This window comes from Haemaphysalis longicornis, unplaced genomic scaffold, assembly GCF_048455015.1.
Source record: "Haemaphysalis longicornis isolate Haplotype H1 unplaced genomic scaffold, Haemaphysalis longicornis Haplotype H1 scaffold_15, whole genome shotgun sequence".
Taxonomy (NCBI): domain Eukaryota; kingdom Metazoa; phylum Arthropoda; class Arachnida; order Ixodida; family Ixodidae; genus Haemaphysalis; species Haemaphysalis longicornis.
This window is the reverse complement of record NW_027526257.1, coordinates 11,688,334-11,706,075: the sequence shown is the minus strand read 5'-3', so window position 1 is coordinate 11,706,075 and position 17,742 is coordinate 11,688,334. Positions and strand designations below refer to the sequence as shown.

At 48.6% G+C, this 17,742-nt stretch overlaps 1 long non-coding RNA gene across 1 annotated transcript in view; it reads left to right on the top strand.

Moving 5' to 3' along the window:
• The window catches only part of LOC144165757 (uncharacterized), a 120,446-nt gene that overhangs the window by 11,502 nt on the left and 91,202 nt on the right, over positions 1-17,742 (top strand). The window contains exon 2 of the long non-coding RNA XR_013321506.1: positions 17,245-17,423. This is a non-coding gene — a long non-coding RNA (uncharacterized LOC144165757). The remainder of the gene's footprint in view (positions 1-17,244; positions 17,424-17,742) is intronic.

The following is a 17,742-nucleotide window of genomic DNA, read 5'->3' as shown; positions in this document are numbered from 1 at the left end:
CGCAAGCCTCGACGAGACATGACGAGACGCATCAACTGGAACGTGAGGCTACGTCACACTCGAAGATTTAGACGCGACTCAAACCGCCAGAACGCTTCCATGACTCTTTACCGTTTTTGTCTTGTGCTCTATTACCGTCGCCATCGATTAAACCATTTTTTCTGTGAATACTGTCCGCTGGATGAATTGATGTGACAAGAACACACAAGCTATAAAAGAAGGCCTAAACAATGTTTGGCAGAAATAGCAGAACTACGCAGCTCCCATTGAGAGGCTGGAAGTTGGCCTTGTATGCGCCCAATGATTTCAGACCACAAATACGTCGAAAAAAAAAACGTTCCACCCAATACACAGGAAATCGAAGACGGCTGCGGCATCTCGAGATCCGGAGGGATCTCATTATTTCACCACAAAAAATTGGCCGACGGCACGTCTGTTCTGGACTGTTTTTCTCACTACATAAATACAATGGCTCTTGACTTTGCCATCGCAAGCTCACGTCATTCTCATACAGGAATAGCGTGCTGTTAAAGGTATTCTTGGCTACCGGGCCCTACAGGCGGCTTACGACAGCTATAGTGCCCGCCTAGTTAGCACATACATTCACCAGGATCTTCGAGTTGAAGTCATCGATGTCCCCTCCCGTGTCGAGCGGTATTTCACTCCGTTTACTACGCACCCTGAACACTCTCTACTGTTGTCTATCGTAAATGTTTATAATCCCTCTGAACCGTACACACTTTTCAAGCCACTTATTCACTTTAGTTCAAGGTTGTATCGCGAGTGCGACTTCATCATAGTTGGGGACTTTAATTCCCCGCACGTTATTTCGGGTTACCTGCGAACCTGACGACCTTGCCGCATACTCAACGACACTTCAAAGGGAGCTCAAATAACAGCTTATAACAACCACGCTTCCTTTACGACCGAGCGTCACAAAAATCGACAGTCAACCATGCCATACCTTACTGAGGCGGGCGAGCGCGAGGTGTCACCTGGAATATTATAGATGAAAGACTACTAAGCCATCATTACAATATTCAAATCACTATACCTACCTGTATCCGATCACCCAAACGCTTGCGGAGACTGATATCCCAAACTCCCAAGCAACGCACGCCAAGAGCAAGAGAAGAAGGGGCCGCAAGAATGGTGGTGATATCGTGTGTTCACATCGTGTCCCATCGGATTAAGAAGGCGGGTGGTCGTGCGGGCATGCGTGTTGTTTTTTTCGGATCCTAGAAACCTTAGCGGTATGTGCGGTCGGGTGCATACGCTGCCGGTAAACAGCAAAAAATGCAGCAAAAAAACATGCGAGTTGCTTTGGGGAGGGCATACAAGGTTTGGTATATAAATTTGAGTTCTCGTGTGGCAAAAGCTATGTAGGGCATACTGGCCGCTGCATTAACGATAGGCTCATGGAGCTCACAAACACTTTACGGACAGGCACTGGCAGCAATTTCGCTGCACACTGTGCAAAAAGCCTGCAATGTCAGCTCTCCCCGCCAGCATTTGATAGCACTGTCATCTTGAAGTGTTATCGTGAGCAGCGCACGAGGGAGTAGACGAGGCATTCGTTGTCCTCACAATGAGAAAATAGGTGCGTGAGCGCACCCACTATCTAGTTGTACGACAGGGAGATAAAATACCTAGGATCATGATCGACGCATTACACTTAGCTACTTTCATTTCCGCTATAAACTCTCTTTTTATGTGTTTCTGTTATAGATTTTCATGTTTCTTCCCGGTTTTTGATTCCAGTATATATTCGTTGCTCATCTAAATAAAACTCAGTTGGCAGTTCAGGGCAGGGTTTATATTTACTTCCTGTCGTACCGTTTTTGCACTGTTTTTTCGAAGTAGCATCATGTACCAACTTGCCCGTTTCATTTGACTTGTTATTTGGTAAATTTCACTCACACATTCGCAAATCTTCCGCGATATTCGCGACACCTCTCAAGCGATTGGGAATATCAAGAATTAGACTAGTTCACTCGAACAGACCATATACCAGCCATGCAGGAATGTTTCACTTCTGCCCCTTGAAACAACCAAGACCCTTATCTTCTCCGTGTCCTGAAGAGGAGAAAACGACTCTAGCACGCCCTTCGCCCCCAACCGAATAATAGTCGGCGGCTAGCCGAGCGCATCTCTGAATTAAGTGAACATGTTATACAGCACTGTGCAACACTGGCCAGGAATCAATGTAATGAAATTCGTAACCCCTTCAACGGCGGGCTGGATGAGAAAAGAAGCTCGCGCCTACTTAGAAAGCTACTTGAACCTCATCCGGCTCCTGTTTCCACTCTGGAGAAGCATCTTTCCCTGCGGGGATCGGACGCCTTAGCAACCCAGCTCCGCGAACTTTATATTCCTCCTCCGTTACCTAGCCTTTATCCTCCGTACATGGGCGCCTCCAATGCAGAACTCGATGAGCCGTTCACCGTTTGGGATCATGAGTGGACGCTAGAACAACTAAAGCGGACGTCGGACCCAGGTGAGTATCAGATTACACACACACTTATACGAAAGCTATCCGATAAGGACAAGGAACACTTTCTGGGCATTATAACCTCCCACTGTGAAGAAGGCACTCTCCCGTCATCTTGGACGCCGCCCCTTATAACCCTAATACCCAAGCCAGGCAAAACATCTGCCCTTGAAAATCACTGCCCAATCTCTCTAACCTCTGCCTGTGAAAGACCATAGAAAGGATGGTTCTCAATCGACTTGAGGCCTATTTTGAGTTCACGGATTTGTTTCCCCCTCAATAAATTGGTTTCCGCAACGGTGTGTCTACCCAAGACCTGTTTTTCCTTCTAGCTCATGACCGTGACTGTCCTCCTCTTTCGCAGATACCAGCCGTAATGACCCTGGATGTCCGCAAAGCCTTCCATAACCTTGCCCATGATCCACTCCTAAATGTACTTGCCTCTAGTGGCTGTGGGCCAAAGATGTACGGTTACATCGCTGCATTTCTGCGCGACCGCACGGCCAAGTACCGTCCCCCTGATTCAGTCTCCGATCCTTTTCCTATCACGCATGGTACTCCGCAGTGGGCTATTCTCTCACCCACCCATTTTAACCTCGGAATGGTGCCCATGTCTCGTATTGTAGCATCTATACCGGACCCCAAACATACATTCTACGCAGAAGACCTTATTCTTTGGTGCACATCTGGGCATCCTGGGTCAATGGTGGACACCTTGCAGCATGGTATCGATCCTATCACTAGGTATCTCGACACAGAAGACCTGTCTCCCACCCCCCAAAAGTCCGAATTGCTGCTCATTACGAAAACTCGCTATCAGCGCCAACACAACCTTCTTATCACCGTCACCATAGTAGCTAACCCGATCCCTCGCATAATATTCTGCCGAGTTCTTGGACTGCATATCTATGAGTCATAAAATGAGGATAAGGTGTCTGCAACAGTTGAAAGTTTGCCATCAGCTTACGCATCAAGTGCGCCGCAATGACAAGAAGCACGCGGGGCTACATTATGGTCAAGTTAGGCAGCTGGCTCATGGCTTAGCTCTAGGTAATATTTTTTATACAATTCCTTATCTCTCTCTAACTTGTCACCAAAGAGATCAGTTTAAGGTTGCGCTTCATACAGTGTATAAGACCGCCCTCAACGTTCCCATTATACCTCCACTCAGCGCCTATGCACAACTAGCCTGTTCTTTCCCCGGGGAGATCTTATACAACAAAATAAAGACCGGCAAATCGCGCGTCTTTCTAATACAAAACAAGCACACTGGATCCTCCACCCAGTTGCTCTCAAACCTATGGACTTCCCAATAACCACCCCGCCTGCAACGCTCCCAGATAACCTCGGGATAGCTCCTATCCCAAAAAACGTTGCAGCTGATACCAATCCAGGGAGACAGTGTGCTCACGTTGTCATTCATGACCATCCTATTGATTGTATGATCGTGTACACGGATGCATCACGGACGCAAGCCGGAGCAGCCGCCTATTCCATCGCAAGTCGCAATGAAGTAGTCACACACACACTCTTGGGCCTTTCACTAATCCCGCAACTACACCGACTCTAGAGACCCTCCCAATAATGGAAAGTGTTCAGGAGCTCTCTTTACCCCCCCCCACCTACACCTCAGGGAAGGCCATATACACTGATTTGACGCAAGCTATTCGCGCCATTCATATGGGTAAGACTCCTGAAGAACTGCAGTATGATCTACGCAAAGCCTTAACAATGCTAGGTCCCCACACTGTCACTCTGAGGTGGATTCCTGGTGACGCTGGAATACCAGGAAATGACTTTGCGCATAGCCTCGCCCACAAAATTCTGCACCAGGCGCTTCGGAGTTTTTGGCCTTATCCACCGAAGTGGGACATTAATCTCCACTAAAAACAAGAAATAAAGCTTCACTACAAGAACATCAGAGAAACTCTTCGTACACTTCCTGTTCCATACAAATCTCTAACGACCCCGCAACTACGCATTCTTCGACGCATACAATTAGATACCCTCCTTATACCTACTCGTTCCTTTCTTTACCGTCTCTGACACTCACCAGCATGGCCCCATTGTGCCGAATCATAGGTTAATTTAAACACAGCATTTTTCATGCCCTATTACAATTCAATCCGCACATTTTACCCATCCTCCTCCTTCAGCGTGGCGGGCATAACTATCCTCGGACCAGCTCACGGACAGTTTGCCGTTGGTGAAGCTGACACGGGACATTCTCGGCAGTTAATGTTGCGTTTGAATATAATTCTTTTTCTCCTGCTCCTCCTCCACAGGTGGTGCTACCATACTCGTCCACGGACCGTTGTCTGCCATTACTTTTCTTTGGCCGCATTTACACCGGGCTTGCTGTAGTCATAGTAGAACGTAATCGTTGCGTGAAGCATGGGGTGTGCTCCAGAAACAGGGTCACACACGACAACGTCACTATCGCCAATCGGCCAGTGCCGTGTAAGACGACCTAAAGCGGGCAGAGAGCTGTGTAGCTAAAACAAGCACAGTGTGCCCCGTGCAAACAGCTTTGCATAGGCAATAGACAAAACAACCGTGCATAGGTACTTTGCATTTTCTTAGCTATCAGTGTTTAAGGCACCATTCTTTCTGCTGTAAAAGGAATATGCAATAAATATATTGCGAATACTTCGTTGGGTGAGCTGATAAGCCGTGCCTAATTAGCGTTTTCTTTTGCCGCCCTCAACCGATTTCACAGCTAGGTACATATTTCATCAGAGGTTCTGTTGCGGGAATTGAGCTAGTTGGTGGTAAGACTATTTCGTTTTTTCTTAATTATGCAGCTTATTTATTGAAGTGTACGTTAAACTTTGTGTCAATATGACTCAAACAAACCAATCTTTCGAATGAAGCAAAGTTATGCTTTATCTGCATGGCCCCTTTTGATGTCGTTGTCAATATCGCCTGTGTTCGACGAGAGGTTTACGCGCACCAGTATTTCTTCCAGGTGATGTTCATCGATGTTTCCGACGTGCAGCCATGTAACACCTTCATGTCCCTGTCCCGATCTCCCCTTACCCGGTCTGACTGCTGACCGCAGCTCTGCCATCGTGAATGGGTGGTCCAGAGACGAATCGCAATCATCAATGCCAATAACGGGGAGTTACACAAAAGGCTGTCCTCGGCAGTTGGGAAAACCGCCGAGATAATCTCCGGTTCCACCCTCCGGGGATCCTTGTGTAGTGCGAGCGTTGGCAATAACTGGATGTGCTGCTTCCATTTCCCCGTCATTCCCCTGTTACTTTTACAGAGATTCAACGGGCCGCGCTTCTTTCGTAAACTCGAGCATCGCTCTTGCGAGGGATCGCTGCGAAGCTGTCGTTGGAACTCTTGAATTAGTTTGTATTATCGTCATCCCCCTTTTGAGATCATAGTGACCTTTTCCCATTTGCATGTATTGGCGCTTGAGCTGTTTGGCAGAGCGCCATATATTGGATAAATAGGTGTCCATGGTCGGTATGTCCGGTGAGCAGGTTACATCTTCATTCAAGGCTCGAGAAGCATTTTGGTTGCAGTTACAACAGTATGAAAATCGGTGGTTGGGTTACAGCTTTGGTTGAAGCTGTTCCGATAGGCCATCCAGTGCGTCAACTTCAGAGTTTTGGTTGTTCTTAGTCATTTCCCACGAAGTTAATTATTATGGGGAAGTTGTCACAACCCCAGGTTGTGCCAGAGATTTTCGATGCGTTTAGGAGTCTAAGAGAAACAAACGTGACGTCCGGTGTAGTACCTTTGTGGGAGGCATTCACCCTTATTGTGGTGTTCGTGAGATCGTGCGCGAGCGTGAGGTTATTCATTTCTGTCATGTGTTTCAGAAGTTTGACTCGAATGCCCGTCGTTGCATATCCCCGAGTGGTACTTCTTGCATTGAAGTAGCCTTCAATTATGACTGGTATGTTTGGATATTGATGAATTTGTTGGGTGACCCACAGGAAGGATTAGATTGGAGAAGATTCGGATATGGATCTTTAATATGCCGGAACGACAATTATTTGCTGGAACCCTGCTTCCAACCTCTATTGCCTCATGGTGCCGGGACGTTAGTCCTTAAAGTTTCATTTGATAGCCCCAAATGTCTTTCTTGACGACGACTAGTGAGTAACCAGGTGTCGTGGTAGCCGAGGTTCCAGGCTGCTTCGGTTGGCTTGTGATCCCGGGTTCTGTTAATGTTACATACCCACTAATCGAAGGTATAGTGCCAGGTTCTTGAGAGAGGATAAAAAGTGGCTTGAGTTACTGAATATTTCGTGGCAGTATGTGTGAATTTTGTAAGTATCTCAAGCAGCTCCACCGTAGAAACATGGTTTTGGGTATCATTATTTTGGGGAATTGCTGTGTTCGGTTACATTGAGGTGTGGTTCTTGAATTTCGTCCTGCTGAAATAATTGGCTAGTGATTCGTTTCATCATTGGCATCGCCTGTGATATATGGCTTTCAAGACGAGTGTGAACTTGGTCAATATCTTCTTGGTGGGCTGCACGCCCCTTCTGGATGTCAGATTGAATAACTGAGAACAGTTTCGCGAGATCCTGCTCAAGTTTGGTGTTCGACGTGGGCGTGTGCTTGATGCTTGGGCAACCGCCGCGTCTGGTCGAGTTGTTGGGTCTGGAGAACTCCGTGTGTGTTGGGCCTGTCGGTTGTGTTTTCTGTCTTACTGCCTCCTTGAATTCTTGATTATCTTGTACTAAATGTTCAAGTTCATTGGGCATAGAACCCAACTCGGCGAGGATGCTGACGTTGACAGATTTACCTGACGTCAATGATTGGCGATCTTGTTTGGTGTTTCTGCTGGTGGTTATGTGAGTGTAGCTGGCATGGTTTGCTGAGTGCGCCACTCTGTTTACCCATGAAATGCCCTGAGCAACGTCCATACTCGGAATGTTGAAGGGCGCTGAGATGGAACTGGGGCGTTGTGAGCGAACAGCTATGTGGCCGATCTCTTTAACGCAGCACAGTAGACTGTCGGACCACATTCCGGTCTCTCGACCTGACTTCTGCCACATTTTCGACAGTGTTGTAGGGACAGATGTTCCCAAGTGGCCCATGTCGGGGCTGTTTTAGCACACCATGTGTTTTGGGTGATAATCAGAAACTTTTACTATTGCCATATAATATTTGATGGCCTTAGGGAATTTTGGGGAGTCAAAGGTGACGAGCAGCCTATTTGTGTTACCAATTCTCTGTAAATTGAGGTCATCAGCCTTTTCGCAGCACATTCATTTACAGATTACTTTATTGGACTCAATAGGTTCAACATCGATGACTCCACTTGTCTTTTTGGGATGATGATAGAGAACCCTTGATTTTGACAGGAACACTGGTTATGCTAGAAGTTAGCTTTGCTTTTGTGGTTATTTCATCTATACGCTTAGCAAGTTGGTTGTCGTATACCGCGATGTGTATACACTTACCTGCTACATCCAATATATGGTAAGCTTTTTCTGGGAGGTATGACTGGGGTGCCGTTATACTAATGAGATGTGGGAAGGATGTCTTATGTATGTCGCGGATGGTAATTTTAGTGCGTGGTCTGAGAGAGAGAAAACTTTTATTTCTTGGGAGGCTCTGTTCAAGCGAGTGTCCCTTCGGTGGGGAAGGCGCTCCCGGTAATATTGAGCCCTAGTGGTTGTCAGGAGCTGTAGCTCGATGTGGAGCTCCCGGTCACCTCCAGCCAGGTAGCGGGAGGGTTGGGTAAAGGGAGAGGGTGTAAAAAGAGGCCGTTTGTACCGAACGAGGCCGACGTAACCAGTCTGTCATGGAAATTATTGCTGCTGCGGCTGTTTGCTTCTGTTGCTACGTTGGGAGGACGTCAGCACCTGGTTTCTCATTTGGCGTGGTGTTGCCGTTCAGCGTGGTGTGCTCGTCTTGCTGGTCGAATTTAATTATCATTTGATTTCCAAGGCCTGGTAGACAGCCTTTTCTTCAATAAGCAGTAAATGATTGTCTGGAGTATGGGTAGCCGACGTCTGGGGTTATTGGTTGTGAGCCCATTTGCGCCCCTTCGACACTTCATTGAGTAATAGGGGCGAGGACTTGGAGGGACATTGTAACGGCGGCATCTTGCTGCGATCCCTGCTGCAGTCCCAACATGGTCGATCCGTAGCAGCGGAGAACTGAGAAATTTCTTCGCTCTCAATAAGTTCCCCAGTAGAACTACAAAGGTTGCACTTACACCAGGGTGTAGCTGGGAACTACACAAACATGATCATGCAACACGTTGGTCACTGGCGGTACAAAAACTGCACTTACTGAGGTGGAAAGCCGAAACCATTGTGGGAGTCCTCTCATATATAAAAGATGTGGTACTCCTACCAAATGCCACGTTCCCTATTTGAAGTTCTTAGCTTTCTGCGTATTTTCGTTATTCATGAAACCACTGTTAAAAAATGTCAATATAACAGCACCATCGGCGGTTTTAGATTCCTGGAAGGCCAAATGCACAATGTTCAAATGGTTCTCTGTTGTGAGTAAGAAGTATTATATTGTTCCGTTGCAAGAAGTGCAGCAGGCGAAGTTGGGGCAAAGGCAAACGGAGATTTATTTAGGCGAACTTGTGCCTCTAGAAAGAAAGCCACCAAAAAGACGTGGTCTCACGCGAAGCGCCGATCAGCGAAATCAGCGTTCCAAAGCACGAGCCGTTCCACGAACTCTTCTACACGCGCCACGTGGAGGAGCCTTTCGTCGTCGTCGTCTTCGTGGCTCCGTCTCATAGCAGACGCACTCGTGACATTTGTCCCCCTCTCTAAAGGGCATCGTCCCGATGCTCAGGGTAGTAGCTACCCGTACAAAATGGTAGAAAATGGGCACAGTCCCGGAGTGTGGCGGCGTGAACGTCGGCTCATCTTGAATAGTAGGGTTTCATGCGCACCACGTGAACGGTTTCAGGCTGAAGTTTACGACGTCCTGCGGGTACAGTGCTGACCGGGATAACTTCATACGTAACGTCACTCAGCCGACGCAGAACTTTGTATGGTCCAAAGTATCGTCTAAGCAGCTTTTCTGAGAGCCCGCGGTGACGAGCAGGACTCCACACCCACACATGGTCGCCATGTTGGAAGTCCGCGTGCCTGTGGCGGAGATTGTAGCGGTTGGCGTCATGGCGTTGCTGATTGCTTGTGCGCGCGCGAGAAGTTGCCGTGCCTCTTCCGCTCGCCGTGTAAACTCTTCCGTGTCGACATGGTCGTCGCTGTCGGCATTTGGTAGCATAGCGTCCAACATGGTCGACACTTCGCGACCTTAGAGTAACCTGAAGGGTGACATTCGGGTCGTCTCCTGTCGCGCCGTGTTGTATCCGAAAGTTACATACGGCAGAATGGTATCCCAGGTTTTATGCTCGACATCTACATACATGCAGAGCATGTCCGCGATTGTCTTGTTCATGCGCTCGGTCAAACCGTTGGTTTGCGGATGGTATGCGGTTGTCTTCCTATAGGAAGTCCCGCTGAGCGTCATGACAGCTTCCATGAGCTGCGCCGTGAAAGCTGTTCCGCGGTCTGTGATTACGATCGATGGAGCGCCGTGTCTGAGCACGATGTTCTCGAGGAAGAAGTGGGCCACTTCTGCAGCTGTTCCTCGTTGTAAGGGCCTTGTCTCGGCGTAGCGGGTGAGATAGTCGGTTGCAACGACTACGAATTTGTTCTCGGAAGAGGAAAGTGGGAAAGGTCCCAAAAGGTCCATTCCAACTTGTTCAAAAGGTTTTTCAAGAATCTGAACTGGTTGAAGCAAACCGGCTGGTCGTCCCGGTGGCGGTTTCCGTCGTTGACAATCACGGCATGTCCGGACATAATGTTTAACGGTGGGGGAAAGCCTTGGCCAATAATATTTCTCCTGGATTCTGGCCAACGTGCGAGTGAAGCCCAGATGACCCGCGGTGGGTTCGTCATGACACGCTTGTAATATTTCATTGCGTAGCGTTGCGGGGACGACTAGGAGGTGAGTATTGCCATTAGGGGTAAAGTTCCTTTTAAAGAGCACATTGTTCCGCAATGAGAAGGATGACAACCCTCTTGTGAAGGCTTTTGGAACACTAATTGTCTGTCCCTCCAAAAAGTCGATGAGTGGCCGCAGTTCTGGGTCTTCGCGCTGCTTCTGGGACATGGAGGTCGTGTTCACAGCTCCTAAGAACGGAATGTCGTATTCTTCATCGTCTGCAGGCGTTACTGGAGCTCGGGGGAGACAGTCCGCATCGGAGGGCTGTCGCCCAGATTTATAAACGACGGTTATGTCGAATTCTTGGAGCCTCAGGCTCCAGCGCGCAAGGCACCCCGAAGGGTTTCTAAGGCTCGTCAACCAGCATAGTGAATGATGGTCGCTTACGACTTGAAACGGCCGTCCATACAGGTAAGGCCGAAATTTCAACACCGCCCATACAACCGCAAGGCATTCTTTTTCAGTTGCCGAGTAGTTCGACTCCGCAAGGGAGAGCGTCCTGCTTGCGAAAGCAAGAACCTTTTCGGCACCATCCTGCGTTTGTACTAAAACTGCTCCTAATCCGATATTGCTTGCATCCGTGTGGATGCTGGTCGCTGCGTCTTCGTCAAAATGAGCCAAAACCGGCGGTGTTTGCATGCGCTGCTTCAGCTCATAAAATGCTGTTTGCTATTCCTTGTTCCACACAAATGGGGTATCATCTCGGGTTAGGCGGGTTAAGGGGGCTGCGATGTGGGAAAAGGCTGAAATAAATCGGCGGTAATACGAGCAGAGTCCCAAAAAGCGGCGTACGCCTTTTTTGTCCGTAGGTTTCGGGAAATCGGCGACAGCTGCAATTTTGTCAGGGTCTGGCTGTACTCCTTCGTGGCTAACGACGTGGCCCAAAAAGCGGAGCTTCTCGTAACCGAAATGGCACTTCTCCGGCTTGAGTGTGAGTCCGGCGGAACGTAATGCCTGGAGGACCAAGAAAAGTCTTTCCAAGTGCTCCTCGAAAGTGGCGGAAGAGACAACAACGTCATCGAGGTACACAAGGCACGTTTGCCATTTCAGGCCGGTCAAGACAGTGTCCATAAGCCGTTGAAATGTTGCTGGAGCTGAGCATAAACCAAAAAGGGAGAACCTTAAATTCATAAAGTCCATCCGGTGTCACAAATGCAGTTTTCTCCCGGTCCCGCTCATCGACCTCGATCTGCCAGTAGCCACTCCTAAGATCCACTGACGAAAAATACCGTGCGTGGCGCAGTCTGTCAAGGGAGTCGTCGATTCGCGGTAGCGGGTAAACATCCTTCTTGGTGACTTGGTTTAGCTTGCGGTAGTCGACCCAGAAGCGTAGACTACCATCTTTCTTCCGCACCAGAACTACAGGAGAAGCCCAGGGGCTTTGCGATGGCTGTATGATATCGTCCTCCAGCATTTGTTTTACCTGGTCCCTTATAGCGTCTCGTTCCTTGGGAGAGACACGATACGGGTTTTGGCGAACAGGTCTCCCATCGTCCATGGTAATGATCCGATGCTTTGTAAGGGGCGTTTGTCGTATTTTGGTTGTAGAAGAGAAGCAATCAGTAAACTGTTGTAATAGCTCCAGCAGGCATTGTTGCTCCGTGGATGGTAGACCAGGGCATATGTCGAAGACGGAGGGTTCACCGCCACCTGGCGCTGTTTCGGCCTGTAAGGCTAGACATTCTAAGTTTTCTTCAATGTTCTCAAAGCGTTCTACGGCGGTTCCTTTCGAGATTTGCTGGCGTTCGTTGCTGAAGTTCGTTAGAAGTACTTCGGTGCAATTATCATTTAGGTGCACTACTCCTCGCGCGATCGAGATGCCACGGGTAAAAAGAAGGTCACTTGTTGCTTCAGCTATCCCTTCACCACACCAGGAACCCTCGCACTTCACGGAAACCAAGGCGCACGACCTCGGTGGCAAGACGACGTCTTCATCTACTATACGCAAGGTCGACGAGCATTGTTCGAAATCAAATCAAACCAAATCAATTTATTCAGCATTCTCAACAGAGAACAACAAGAATGCTAGGGCAAGAACAAAAAGCCGCCATACAGCAGCTTGACAAAGGTACTTGAGGGCCGTGCAGATGACGGACGACCCAGGGCATTCGCATAGCTCACTTGTAAAACTTCATGGCTGGGTTCAGGTGGGACAATCGCATGACGAATCCCTTCGCGGACGACCTCAGCGATGGTAGCAATGGCTGGCTGCGAGGAACTCGTGGTAAGCTTCCTCAGTTCTTCTTGGACAATGCTCCGGATGAGGTCACGCAGCGAATTTTCGTTGGCTGGTGAAACAATGGCGGCGTGCGCAGAAGTCGCATTGTCCATTCGGTTGTAGTACTGGCGGCAGCGATCCCGCAGCGCTCGTTCGATTGCCGTAGCTTCTTTTATAAACTGCGGAACAGTCTGTGGCGGGTTTCGCACGAGTCCGGCAAAGAGCTGCTCCTTCACGCCGTGCATAAGGTACCGGAGCTTTTTCGGCTCGGACATGTCGGGATCGGCTCGGCGAAAAAGGCGCGCCATGTCCTCAGCGAACATTGCCACACTTTCGTTTGGCTTCTGCACGCGCGATTCAAGGAGCTGCAATGCGTTGTCCCGACGATCTGCGTTCGGGAATGCCTCGCGAATGTCGTGACGGAAGTCGTCCCACGTTCGAAGGCTTGCTTCATGGTTCTCAAACCATATACGGGCGCCGTCTTCTAGCGAGTAGTATACGTTTTTTAGTTTGTGGACGGCATCGAGGTCTTGAGCCGTGACGTCGGTAGAGAATGTGACTTAGCGCTCTGGGATATTAATAATGGCGTGATATTCTCGCAGAAATTCTATTCCCAAGATAAGGTTTTTACAACACTGGGAAAGGATGACGAAAGTGCCGACGAAATTCGTCTTACTTATACAAATTTTCGCAGTACACTTGCCCGTCGGCGTCATTACATCGCCTCTTGCGGATCGAATCTGTGGCCCAGTCCACGGCGTTTTTACCTTTCTGAGCTTGTCTGCGAGTCCTTGGCTCGTTATCGAAAAATCTGCGCCAGTGTCCACCAGAGCAGTTACTTCCTGCCCATCGATTAAAACAGAAAGATCGCCGCTCACCACTTCATCAGCGTATTCTTCCGCCGTACGCCGATCGACCGCCGGCGACATTGGAGGGTCTTCGCAGCTTCCATCGGCAGCAACCTTGCCTCCAGAGGTTGCCGGTTCTAGTTTCCCCGGTGGGGACTTGGAGACCTCCCCCTTGACACATCCTGAGAGCTTCGACGATTGAACGAAGTGTTCAAGCGAGCTGGCGAGGGCGAGCGTGGTCGCTGTCTCACAGACTGCTCTTGCCTCGCCGCGAGATAGGCGTCGATTTCAGGTGGTCGTTCCCCGAAACGAGGAGGGTGACGAGCGGTGGGTGAAAAACCGGCAAGTCCAATCTCGCGGTATGGGCAGCGACGGTAAACATGACCCGCCTCACCGCAGTGGTAGCATAGCGGTGTTTGGTCTGCGGTGCGCCATACGTTGGTCTTGCGTATCGGTAACTGGAAGATCGGCTCAGTGCGGGACCATGTCCTAGAAGGCGGCTTTCGTTGCGTTGGGAAAGAGGGCCGTGCAGACGACGGACGACCCAGGGCATTCGCATAGCTCACTTGTAAAACTTCGTGGCTGGGTTCAGGTGGGACAATCGCTTGACGAATCCCTTCGCGGACGACCTCAGCGATGGTAGCAATGGCTGGCTGCGAGGAACTCGTGGTAAGCTTCCTCAGTTCTTCTTGGACAATGCTCCGGACGAGGTCACGCAGCGAATTTTCGTTGGCTGGTGAAACAATGGCGGCGTGCGCAGAAGTCGCATTGTCCATTCGGTTGTACTGGCGTCAGCGATCCCGCAGCGCTCGTTCGATGGCCGTAGCTTCTTTTATAAACTGCGGCACAGTCTGTGGCGGGTTTCGCACGAGTCCGGCAAAGAGCTGCTGCTTCACGCCGTGCATAAGGTACCGGAGCTTTTTCGGCTCGGACATGTCGGGATCGGCTCGGCGAAAAAGGCGCGCCATGTCCTCAGCGAACATTGCCACACTTTCGTTTGGCTTCTGCACGCGCGATTCAAGGAGCTGCAATGCGTTGTCCCGACGATCTGCGTTCGGGAATGCCTCGCGAATGTCGTGACGGAAGTCGTCCCACGTTCGAAGGCTTGCTTCATGGTTCTCAAACCATATACGGGCGCCGTCTTCTAGCGAGTAGTATACGTTTCTTAGTTTGTGGACGGCATTCCAGAGGTTGCATGAAGCGACTCGCTCGTACTGGTCTCGCCAGTCGTCGACGTCTTCGTACACTTCGCCATGGAAGCTGGGTGGCTGCCGAGGTTGTTGGAAAATCACCTGTGAGTTGTTGGACTCCATGGTTTGCGTTTCGCGAGCTTGACGTGCCTGAGCGTTCCCGGGCATGAGGCCGAATTCAGGGGTTAGGCCCAGAAGGCCACGGCTGCTGCGATGGACAGGCGTGTCGATGAGATGAGGACTGACGGGGCTAGATGAGCGGCTGCCGGTAGGACTGCTGGACATACCCCGCACCTCCACCAGTGTTCCGTTGCAAGAAGTGCAGCAGGCGAAGTTGGGGCAAAGGCAAACGGAGATTTATTTAGGCGAACTTGTGCCTCTAGAAAGAAATCCACCAAAAAGACGTGGTCTCACGCGAAGCGCCGATCAGCCAAATCAGCGTTCCAAAGCACGAGCCGTTCCACGAACTCTTCTACACGCGCCACGTGGAGGAGCCTTTCGTCGTCGTCGTCTTCGTGGCTCCGTCTCATAGCATACGCACTCGTGACAATATGGACGGCCAGTCAGGCACTGCAATTTTCTGTGAGTTCAAAGAGCTGGAAAATTTTGGGCTTGTGGCAGGGTGCATGGGGTGCGATATCGAGAGTCTACGAGGCCATCAGCAAGGATATGACACTTGCAAAGTGAAGGCTTGGTTAAAGGGTGGTGCTCTAGGTCTACTGGACTAGAAATGCTAGTGGCGAAGCCTTGGAACAAATAACTGGGGAAAGTATTCAGGAAACGCAAATGCTCGCAAGCACGTTAGTGTGACGGTTGTTTTTAGTAGTTAAGTATCGTATGTCCCGAAAGTACTACCATGCGGACGGGCGATTTACCAAGATCTGCATCGTGCACATGAAATTTTAGGGCTCCACCTGGAAGCGGGCAAGTCAAACCAACCTTTTCGTAAGTGGCAGCTTGAAAGGTTTGTGAACGGCGCACATGATAGCGAGTGATGTTCCTGATCGTTCTGTTTCCTCGCGTGTCGCGGAAATATTATGTTTACGACACTTTTAGCTATATACATTCAGGCGGAGCTTTGCTTCATTTGGTTTTCTGTGAAATCTTGCTGCATGATGGAGGGTCATAGGTTTAGGCGTGAAGTTATCAACGCGAACATTTTTTTCTATGCACTGTTCTTCATGGTGTTCTTGAAGGATCTGCCTTGTAAAAATGTTGCATAAATGTTTGAAAGATGGAGTTGTGTTCAGAACAGTTATGATTAAAGCTTGTAGAAGCTTTGTCCGGTGCAGAAGATGCGTAAACAAGTCAAGGTAATGGTGGTTATACAAGGGGCCAAATAAAATTGTTTTTAAATTGCCTACTTTTGCGTTGCTTGTCAAAATCGGACACTTGAAAAAGTATCCGAAAAGTATGAAAGAGTGCTAATTGTACTCCATACAAAACGATCGATTCTTAAGTTCATCGGGGGTGTTTTTCGTCAGACGCCTGCATCGAATAGTAAAAGGGGGATTTCTCTCTAGACAATTATATTGTCGTTGAACGGCTTCGCGTCACGTCGGTGCTTCCGAAGGGAAGCGCCCGAGAACATAAAAAACGATACAGACGCCTCCTCCTCCAAGCGTACCCTCCCACCGACGGCGCCTTTGTATTTAGTACTTCCCATCCACCCTGACGTTCAGCGTATACAGATGCGCTAAGTGAAAATATATGACGGAACGATTCTATGCTTACCCTCAAAGCACAAATTTTTCGGTAAATCGTTTCGACTGGAAGTATTAGCCTTGCGTTCCGATAAGAGCACCTTATTATTGTGTCAAAATGAATAAGGGTGCAAACATTGCTTAAACGTTGCCCGTATTCTTGTGCCGGATGTTGAGGTAAGGCATTTGATTCTACAATAAAGACATCGAAGAAAGCACTGCGGGGCATTACGCTTGCGATAAAATTAGGGATGTTGTGTAAATATAGAAGAATAGGCCTTGGATCAGGACTGGATACGGCCAATTCAAACATCGTTTAATATACCGTTTTTTTTCTGTGCTTCAAAGAAAACCGCGAAACTCGCTGCTTTACCCGTGTACCTGGTGTTTTGTTTGTGGCCAAGTCGGCAATAATAAACGAACACGGGAGTGAAGATGCATTAACGCACTGGACTGCTACGTTTGGGACCTCAGTTAAGTTACGACCGCACTAAACCTTCATTTGTATTGCCGTAAATATATATGGCGCCGGCCATTTGTTTATGGGCCGCGACTACACAATGATTACTATAGGTGCTGCGTCAATGGGGCACCGAAGGCTTCCGGACTGCAAATGTAATTTGCAAACATCAAACGTGACGAACCTTTAAATTGAAGAGGTGGATGTAGAAACACAATAAATGTTTCAGTTCAATGTGCTGTATTGTTTGAAATCAGTGTAGTGCATGCAAAGAGACCATCTTGTTGTTTGATAATCAATCTGAGCCCTACATCCATATGTTCTGAACGCCAAAACTTTATGTACCGTCTTTAACGCAAAATTGCTGTTTTTTTATTGTTTCAGTTCTTTGCTCAAGACAAATACGTTTTGTATTTGTCCAAGAGCACTTATAATTTCAGCCGACCTCAGAACGAATCATTATGCATAGAGACTGGACACTGGGCAACCAAGTATCAAAATAAGTCAAATAAAATGCATAGGTACTTTTTCTACTGGAACATAAGTGACACATCTGGAAAAAGGTGAGAATCAACAAATGAACCTAGTAAAAAACTTCTTCTGGCTTTTAAAACATCTGTCGCCGGAATAGCTACCAAATCACTACTACAAGGTAGTTCTCAGTGCTCACAATTATTACTGTCAAGGTTTTTCTGGTGATATTTTAATAAAGAGAAGAATTCGGAAATAGGTGTAATTATTACGTAACCTTGAGTTCGGAGTAAATTTGTAAGTTACTATAAACACCAAATATAAGCACTCGCCTGCATTTTTTGCGTAGTATGTCACGGGGGCGCTACACTAATGTTCTGAAAAACGCATTAAAATCAGCTTGAATCTGCA